This window comes from Triticum aestivum, unplaced genomic scaffold, assembly GCF_018294505.1.
Source record: "Triticum aestivum cultivar Chinese Spring unplaced genomic scaffold, IWGSC CS RefSeq v2.1 scaffold45695, whole genome shotgun sequence".
Lineage (NCBI taxonomy): Eukaryota > Viridiplantae > Streptophyta > Magnoliopsida > Poales > Poaceae > Triticum > Triticum aestivum.
In genome coordinates, this window is record NW_025225435.1 from 1 (window position 1) to 10030 (window position 10030).

The window sequence follows — 10030 nt, forward strand, 5'->3', positions numbered from 1 at the left end:
TATATAGATACAGTTTAGAGTGTAGATTCACTCGTTTTTGCTCCGTGTAGTCTATATTAAAATATCTAAGAGCATCTACAGTCGGGCATCCTAAACCTGCCTCAAACGCCCAGGTGGCCCGTCCGGTCACTGACTGTTCACGAAAATGTGACTCAGTGGGGCACCTTAAACGGGCCTCAAACGCCCAGACTGTCCGGCACCCTTCATATCCAGCCCAAGTATCGGCCGCCCCCGTCACATCAGCCCGGCCCACCCTGACCCTACTCCGTCCCCACAAATATCCCCAATCCGGAAACTCTAGGTCACTCCGCTCTAGCTCTGTCTCTTCTTCTCCCCTCCGAGTTCTTCAATTCGATCCATTCGACAGCTCTGACGACCCCGGCGAACATGTTGAGCGTCGGCAGCCGCTCTGACTCCGACATTGACATCGACAAGGAGCTCCCCCTCCGCATTGCACTCGAGAGGTCCAAGGTGGGCATGAGGGCAGTTCGAGATCGGCTCCCTCGCCTCTTCCCTGCTGACTCAGCGAGGGCGCCGGCTCTGGCTCCTCCCGGCTCGCGCGCAGCTCCGCGAGGGCTGCGCAGTCCCTGCCTCCCCCACGACGGCCCCTGTCGGCTCTCGGCCCGGTTGTTGCTCCCCTGCGTGGGCAGCGTTGGGTGCTTGTGCCCGCCCATCCAGCTCGGACGCGCGCCGAAGTAGGAGGCGCGCGCCGCCCGCCGCGAGAGGCAGAGGGAAAAGGAGAGGGGCGCGTCGGAGAGCTCTGTCTGCCGCCACCGCAGGTTACCTGTGGAGCCTGACGAGGACGAGCGGCTCCTCGCTTGGGTTTTACCGTCGGTCGCTTACGACGGCGGAAACGGACGCTCGGCAGCTCTGTCGGAAAAAACGCAAAGGCTCTCCGGCGTGCCATCGAGCAGTCTGAGCGCGAGGCCAAGAAGTAGGCGACGGAGGTGAACAATTGTGCCATCCTATGTTTGATTCTGTGTGCGTTGACTGATCTACATAGTTTGGTCGACGTTGCATGGTTTAGTATCGATATATAGGGGTTCTGATATGAGATACACAGATGTGGAGGACATAATTTAAGGAGTGTCAGGTCAGTGCATGCGGATACGCGGGCTCTAAAAGAACTTATTTATGTTTAGAAATGAAGGGAGTATTTAGAAACGGAGTGAGTATATATATACTGTAGTCCAGATGGGATGGGAGCTCTCAATTATTACCGGGCAACAGTGCGCGGCCGATGGATCTAGATCCAGAGGTGGTGACAACTACCACTGTCCACTAGTACGCGCACCCTCACTCACTCTCTCAAAGCTAAGGGTGCGTTTGGTTGCAAGGGCGGTCATGAATGGGTTGGGATCATTCAGAAAATAGACATGTTTGGTTATAAAGCACATGAATGGTTCGAGCCAAAAAAAGAGAATATGCCATGAAGATGCTGAACCGTTCCACCCAACCAAATCGGTCGAATCAAATGGCCACCCTTTACATGCATGACTATGTGAGCATGACTGGTGGTCCCGTCCTAAATAATTAGCTCACCACTTATATTCAGCCAAACACATGAATTGAATGGTTCAATCCCAAAAAAATTGAACGGTCCCAACCCATTCATACGACACCTTCAGCCAAACGCATCCTAAGCTAGCTGAGCTGGGCGGTGCTCTCTGCTCCCCACCTCTGCTGCTCTCACCTCCGCCTCGCCGTCCTCTCCGGGAACGCAGCCCCGGTCGCTTCCACTCCGGCTGTCCGGCAACGCACTCCCGTCACCTCGCCCTCTCACCGCGGCGACGTCGGCTCCCGGATCTGAACCAGCCGCAACCTACCGCCGCCGGACAGCAGCAGGTCAGGTCAGCGCTCCCTCTCTCTCTCTCTCTCTCTCTCTCTCTCTCTCTAACCAATTGTTAGGGCCGACTAGACTAGTATTGGATTTGTGAGATTTGAGTGCTCCAGGATGAATGCCTAGCTAGGCCTAGCTTTGGTTGAGAAACGCGCAAGTTTCCTTTAAGCAATAGTATTACGTGCTGGTGCTACCGTCGTGGATTTGGAAATTAAAGAAATATGAAAAGGAGGATGCCTAAGTTTGGATTTGAAAAATACTGAAAGCAATATGGAATGGATTTTGCGAGATTTGAATAACGATATGTAGGTAAATGCGTAATATAAGTTTGGTTGACCACACAGAAACAAATAAACAACATCTCTTTAACCATTTTTATTTTATTTATGTGCTTAATTAATTCCCATATATAGTTGGTAGTATAAAGTTAAAGAATGTGACTGCAAATTCCTGGCCTCATGCCTTCCTTTATATTTCTCTTGTGATTGCAAATTCTCAACAGGTACCCATCCCTGGCCTGCTGTGCTGCGACTCAACCCCCCATTTGCAGCAGCAGCAGCAGCTAGGTAGTAGGCAGCGGCATCTGTCACCGGCAGCAAAGGCAGGCAGGCGGTGCGCTCGCGCCAACGTACGTACTATGCACGCACTCCGCCCCTTTAGTTTGCAGCTTCCAGCAGCCGCTTTAACTTTTAACATCAAATTCCTTTTGATTCCTTGATTGATGCAGGCGCCACGTGTCGTACATCCCTGCATCACGCCAGAGGATGGCCGTCGTGGCCCTCGGCGCGGCGCAATGGGTGGTGGGGAAGGCGCTAGCCCCCGTCGCAGATGGCGTGCTGGAGGCTTGGGCAGCCACCAAGAACTTTGGTCCCAACGTCTAGGCCCTCAGGATGGAACTGCTGCCGTGCAAGCAACGCTTGAAAATGCCGGCCGCAAGGAGATCGGTGGCCCGGCCATGGAGGAGCTGTTGCAGAGGCTGCGGGACTCGGCGCACAATGCCCAAGACTTGCTGGACGAGCTGGACTACTTCCGCATCCACGACGAGCTCCATGGCACGTACAATGCTGCCGACCAGCACGACAAGGGTGGCTTCCACGACCTTGCCCTCAATGCTCGCCACACTGCCAAAGCTGTTGGCAAACTGGTTAGCTGTTGCCCTTGGCAGCATGCTAAGCGCCGGCAGAGGTCACCCGGCGAATCCTCCTCAGCACAAGACACCAATCAAGAAGTCAGCGGATGCATGCCCAAGCTGATTGGTAAACTCCTACCTTGCTCATCCTCCCAGGATCCACATATTCGTGAGAAAGATTGTGGCAGTGTGCAAGAAATGGCAAAGTTTGAGTTTAATAGGGTTGATTTCTCTCGAAAGATGAAGGACATCATAGAGAAATTGCAGCTTGTGCGGAAAAATGTTAATGGCCTTTTGCAGAGTTGTGACCCTAGAAGTGTCTCAGACATTGCCCAGTGTCGTCCTATCACCAAGGGTCGAATTGATGAGCCAAAACTGTATGGGAGGGACCGTGTCATGGATAGCATTATACAGAACATCACCAAGGGTCAATACGGTGACAAGGGTATAACTGTGCTTCCGGTTGTTGGTTCAGGGGGAATGGGGAAGACAACCATACAACACGTATATCGCAGCCAACAAGTGCAGGAACACTTTCCAGTCATGATCTGGATATGTGTGTCACTCCATTTCAATCTGGATAAGGTGCTAGAGCAGATTAAAACATGTACCCCTGCAGTTGAAAAGGAAAAAAGTGGCAGTACAACTGAAGATTTGATTGAGCAAAGATTAAAATCTAAAAGGTTCTTACTTGTATTGGATGATATATGGAAGATTAATAATGGGAATGACTGGGGAAAATTATTGTCGACACTCAATAAATCAAAGGAAAAGGGTTCCATGATTCTCGTCACAACTCGGTTTCAAGCAATAGCAAAGAAGGTTGAAACACCTGGCCACTCAATTAAGCTGAATGGTTTAGAGTGTAAAGAGTTTAGAAAGTTATTCCTTGCATTTGTCTTTGGTGATGAGCAATATCCAAGGGATAAAGAATTTTTGCTTGAGACTGGAGATAAGATAATGGAAAAACTAAAGGGCTCCCCTCTTGCGGCAAAAACGGTTGGTAGATTACTGAGTAAAGACCTTAGTTTGCGTCACTGGAAAAGGGTCCTAAAAAGTAAAGGATGGGAGAAGCAGAACGATGACAATGCAATTATGCCTGCCTTGAAGCTTAGCTATGACTTTCTTCCTTTCCATCTGCAACAATGTTTTGCCTATTCTGGATTGTTTCCTGAAGATTACAATTTCAGAAGTGACGAGCTGATCAGTCTATGGATTGGACTAGATATTTTGAAACCCAATGGGCAAGACCAAATATTTGAAGACATAGGTCTGAGCAATTTAAATGAGTTAGTCATCCATGGATTTTTCAGAGAAGAGAAAACTTATTATGGTATGCGTTATGTTATGCATGACCTGCTGCATGATTTGGCATTGAAGGTTGCATCTCATGATTGTCTTAGTCTAAGTCTCCCTAGTGTTGGATCAGTAGAGATTCAGCCAACCACCCGTCACTTGTCTATAAGCACATATGGTTTAGGTAAATATGATGAAGTGTCTGGTAAAAAATTGAAGAGTGAATTGGAAGAACTAAAGACAAGATTTAAGGTTGAAGAATTGCAAGCATTGATGTTATTTGGAAAAATGGATGAAGGTTTTGTCAAGATATTTGGTGATTTTTTGGGGGAAGTGAACACTCTTCGTGTTCTTCATTTGCCCAAAATGCTTTGTCCCGTGGAGTTCATGTTACATAACTTTTCGGGACTTCTCCACCTACGATACCTATGTCTAGGGACACATGACATCCAGATGCATTTACCACTTAGCATCTCTAAAATTTATCATTTAAGGATTCTAGATCTTAAATGGTGGAATGGCAGTCGTGATTTGCCTGATGACATGAGCAACCTTGCCAAATTGTGCCATTCTTATGTCCCAAATGATGATAAGCTTCATTATGATATTTATAATGTGGGAAAGCTTAAACTCTTAGAAGAGTTAAAGGTATTTGAAGTCAATAAAAAATGTGAAGGGTTTGAACCAAAGCAACTAGAGCACTTGACCAAGCTAAGGGAGCTTGGCATCTACAACCTTGAGAAGATAGATACAACAGAAGAAGCAGCTCAAGCAAAACTGATGGAGAAAAATTACTTAAGGAGGTTAACATTGGACTGGGATAGTAAGCGATCTAGTGTTGATCCTGGTGTGGAAGCAGCGGTTCTTGAGAGCCTTCATCCACATGGAGATCTTCAGGTGTTGTGCATTAGAGGGCACGGAGGTCCTTCTTGTCCAACATGGCTGGGTGATGAGTTCGCTGCTGAAGGTCTACAAGCTCTTTATCTGTATGGTGTTTCTTGGGAAGTTTTTCCTTCTTTAGGGAAGGCGTGGGATCTTCGTGAATTAAGGTTTGAGCATATTGCCAGGCCGAAGGAGTTTACTATAGAGAAAAGCTTTTGCATGCTAATAAAGTTTGAACTCATTGGCCTAGGAAGTTTTGAAAAATGGATTTTCCCAGCTGAACGAGATTCTTCCCTGGATGGAGAGCGGTTGCCAACGGATGCTCATACATTCCCTCTCTTGCAAGTGCTGATTATTAAAGAGTGCCCGAAATTCTTAGAGTTTCCAATTTCAAACCATATTCTTTATCCTAAACTACAGGAGCTCAAGATACAGGACTGTCCAGAATTCTTGTCTCCCATCTCCTGGACTGAAAGTCTGCGTAATGTCGAGTTAGCAAATGTGAAACTATTAAAGAGGTTTACATACTCAGGATCATCCGGTGGAGCAGAATTGAAAATTACCGGAGAGAGTGATCTGCTTAGCTTAGACCAAGTGTTACTTTTCAGTAAAGAAACAGGTATTGAGAAGCTGACACTGGACAAGTGCCCACCTCTGGAGTTGAAGCACCTTCTGATGCTAACCTCGCTGAGGACATTGATTGTAAAAGAATCAGTTGGTCTAGTTGGACCACTAGGAGGATGTCAAAGTGATGTGGAATGGCAGCTCCCTGTTGAGTATATCAAGATCTACAAATTAAATGGTAATACTGGCAAGGAACTGACAGAGCTCCTCCCCCACCTCCCAAAGCTCTCCAACTTGGTAATATGGTGGTGTAAAAGCATAAAAAAGCTGGTAGTGGGGGTGGATGTGCAACAAACAACACAAGAAGCATCAGAGATGGGGGGAGGTGAAATAACAGCAGCAGCAGAGGAAGAGGATGATGGGGTGCTGCTCCTCCCAACTCATCTCTGTGACTCACTACGGGAATTGTGGTTCAATTACTGCCCAGAGCTGGTCCTGGTTGACCCTCCAACTCTTGTTCCTGGTGGAGGATGGCTCCAAGCCTTGCGATCCCTCCAGAGATTAACAATACGGTGGTCCCCAAAGTTTCTATCCACCTTCTCCTTTTCCCGTCACCTTTTTCCTTCCTCCCTGCAGTTCCTGGAGCTTGTGGGTGTGCAAGGTATGGGAACACTGGAGCCCCTCTCAAACCTCTCCTCTCTTATCAGATTAGAATTGGGTAATTGTGGAGAGGATCTGAAATGTCAGGTCTTGTGGTCTCTCATTACCACCGGCGGCCAACTCAAGGAATTAGAAGTCAGGGGCAGCCATAGATTTTTTGCTGATTGGGATCCCAATCCCAGACGGGCTTTGGAGGATGCTGAGGGAGGTGAAGAGCAGCAGACACAGATTGTTTCATCCACACTGCATGAGCTCGGGACAGATGACATAGCAGGATTTCTTGCTGCACCCGTCTGTAGATTCCTCTCTTCCTCCCTCACCAAGCTGAAACTTCGAGGGAATTGGTGTGAAGGGATGGAGCGGTTCAGCAAGGAGCAAGAGGATGCCCTTCAACTCCTCTCCTCCCTCCAGGAACTTGACTTTTCATGTTTCAAGGACCTTCACCAACTCCCTGCAGGGATGAGCAACCTTACCAGCCTCAAGAAATTAACAATCTATGAATGTCCAGCCCTCTCATCATTGCCCAAGGATGGCCTCCCCAAATCACTTCAAGAGCTAAATGTCGGATTGTGCAGCAACCAGCAGATAAGACAGGAGTGCCGCGGATTAGAGGGAACCATCCCGAAAATCATACTATAATGATCCAAGGTAACACAAACATACTTTATTGTGTTTTTCCACTTTGCCCTTTTGTTGCAATCTTGCTTAATAACAGTGTGTTTGTTCCCATCCACTGTGCAGGACAATGCCTTGTACATTCTTTCAGCCCTGTAGAGTCCAACTCTTTTCATGACATGAGGGTCTTGTGGCCGTCGTCTTCCTTCCTATACAAAATTCTGGTGAGTACATCTAAACTGAAACTTTACTCCTACTGTGCCATATTAATAATACCAACTTCCACTGCTATATTAGAAAGTACTCCCTCCATCCGGAAATACTTGTCATCAAAATGGATAAAAGAAGAAGTATCTAGACGTATTTTAGTTCTAGATACGTTCATTTTTATCCATTTTGATGACAAGTATTTTCGGACGGAGGGAGTATTTAAGATTTGTTACTCAACGCCCCATGTCTTTCAAATAGTCGAGAAAACCAACGTAATTATCAGCCAATGCCTTTTTCAAGTCTCTCTTCTTTTCTGCTCAAGAGTAAATACCAATGAAACCTGTGATGACCATTTATTTGTTTTGCTTCATCTTATAGGTTTCTTCGTATTTTGCATTTAAATTTGGGTTATTTTCATTCATCAAGACGTGTTAGTCTACTTCCCTATCTTGTGAGTCACAGTCAAAATATCTATATGGCATTAGTATGGCATTAAGGTTATACATTTTTTCGCACTGATATTAAATGCAAGCTATCAAGCTACTGATATTAAGGTTATCAATTTTTCACACTGCTATGTTGCTATCAGTACCAGGTGTTCTTGTATTTCTAATTTCTGTTTGCTTGCTGTTCAGGTGTTGTTATGTTTGTTTGGTAAGCTTTGCAGCCACTTGTGTTTACATTTTGTCCAAAACTCATGATGACCTGATGGTGTACCTGGAACGTTCAGTTTTAAGGATCAAAAGACCATCACGGCATACTGATAAGGTTTTGCAGTTTTCCAATTTAGTCTACATTCAACTGAACGTGGTACCTTTACATTTTGCATAATTGTTGTCAATGAATTTTATGGGCAGCATACTGTAGCAGTTCAGGCGTGGAGTCTGAAGGTATAGTGCATATCCGTGCTGAATCAGTGAATTTGTGCAGCGTTTTACAGTTGAGGTAATTCTGAAATTGTTGTTAGCGGTAGAGGTAATCATGTGCCGATCAAATCAGTGAATTTGTGCGACTTGCTAGTGCTGAATCAGTGAATTCACATTGAAGGGCAATCCTGGAATTGCAAAAAGCTCAACGAGGCATGATTGTATTTTCGCTCCCCAACCATTTTCTGAGCACCACTTTGTGCTATCTGTACTCCGAGTTCTATGATTTTTTTTTATCTTCCCATTACCGTCCAATACAAAGTAGTGAAAATTTGGTCTGATCAAGTGAACAGTGAATGAGGATGTCGATTATGCTGGGTATCTACTTGGTGCCCAACTGTTTACATGCGGTACTTGAGTAACCAGCTCTGATCGTTCTTTTATCTACTTCAGTCAGACAGGCATGTACTGTTGGTAGCTAATCTCAACTATGATGTTGCTTGGTTTTGCAGATCAATCTCCTCGGAAGCAACCAAATGAGTTGGGGAAAGGTGTGGTTGACTGAGGCAGTCTTGTAATACTGCAACAGCCACACAAGCATGGCACTGTTCGGTGGATGAGGTTTTAACTGTTCCTCGGATGCAGTGTACCTAAGATGGTCATCTTAGATGGATTTTGGTACACATTCATTATTATATGCACGCTACACGATGGTTAGTATTGTGCTCATTTGGTATGAGTGCATCGCAAAGTATTTTTACCATGCCAAGTACTTACACATTTCTTTTGCTGCTACTTTGCCAACAGATATAACATGGAAATGAAAGGTACCTGCCCGGAATAAAACTGAATTCAAATGGCTGGTTGAATTTTGCTGGTGTGGGTAATTGGAGAAGGTTTTGTACTCACGGTTCTCGCCGAGAACTGCAACTCCAGCAGAACGTTTATTCATGCGAGGTAATAAGGCCACAGTGAAATGCGACTCTGCAAGAAGTACACTAGCTAGGCAGCTAGCTAACATGTTCTTATTAGCTTAACCCACTTGAAAACAAAACGTTTCAGAATTGGAGTGCTGCCAAGAACTGTGATCAGTTGAATTGCAAGTCTGCGGAATAGAAATGCTTGCTGGAGCCTTTCCTAGGCTAGGCTAGCAGAAGCGTGAACGATACATATCTTGCTGAAGAAATGCTTGCTGGAGCCTTTACTTGCATATCTAACCGAAGAAACCGACACCCAGCGGTTATCTTCATCAAATCTAACAGCAACTTACCGCTTTCCCCGGAGTTACACGACACACTGCCACACCCTTCATCGCGCATCCAACAGCTCTGAAGACTAGGGCTGTCGCTATTTTGGATTATGACCTTTACTGTCTCCTTGTTCACCAGCTTTACTTTAGCGTTGAAGTTACCTTTCACTGGTTGTAATGGGTAGAAATGCCCGGATCTACTGTATATGAGAGCCCTGGAGCTCATCTTCCTGTTACTTGGGGTAAACCCCTAGCCGCCGTGCCCTGGGTGGCGTAAACGTGCATCCTTAATTCGCTATATATTTCTCTCGCTGCCATCCTCTGAATTCACGTACTTGGTGTGATACGTGAGTGATTTAGTTTTCTGAGCTAGTTGGGTTGCCTGGCAAATGTCGATCATCGCCAGAGAGGAGACGAGCACCATTCACTGCATTCTTCGCCATCAGCTGCATGATCTTGTGCTCCAGGTTGGGTAGCAGAAGTATCTGTCGGTTGCTTCTGTGAAGATGACCAAGGTGTATGGAGTGGGTGCAGCTGTTGAATACAAACTGAAGTTTCTGTTTTGAAGTGTACATTCCACTTCTTCTTCGGTACAACCCTCCAGAAACACATCAACGGACGAGATCTGTTCATACCCCTTCATAATAAAGGGTAGGATGGTCTTTCTAGAAAATACGTCGGAGATCTGGCCTGTTCTGAGTCCGCCTTGGGCCGGCCCA

At 46.2% G+C, this 10030-nt stretch overlaps 1 long non-coding RNA gene and 1 pseudogene across 1 annotated transcript; both read left to right on the top strand.

Moving 5' to 3' along the window:
* Nucleotides 1-2604: 2604 nt before the first annotated feature.
* LOC123172194 (disease resistance protein RGA2-like) lies at nt 2605-6995 on the top strand (annotated as a pseudogene).
* Nucleotides 6996-6999: 4 nt separating this feature from the next.
* LOC123172195 (uncharacterized) lies at nt 7000-9602 on the top strand. Its single transcript, XR_006485507.1, has 7 exons — nt 7000-7019; nt 7113-7210; nt 7832-7964; nt 8054-8141; nt 8244-8775; nt 8870-9019; nt 9125-9602. It is a non-coding gene; the product is annotated as an uncharacterized lncRNA (long non-coding RNA).
* The last annotated feature ends 428 nt before the right edge of the window (nt 9603-10030 follow it).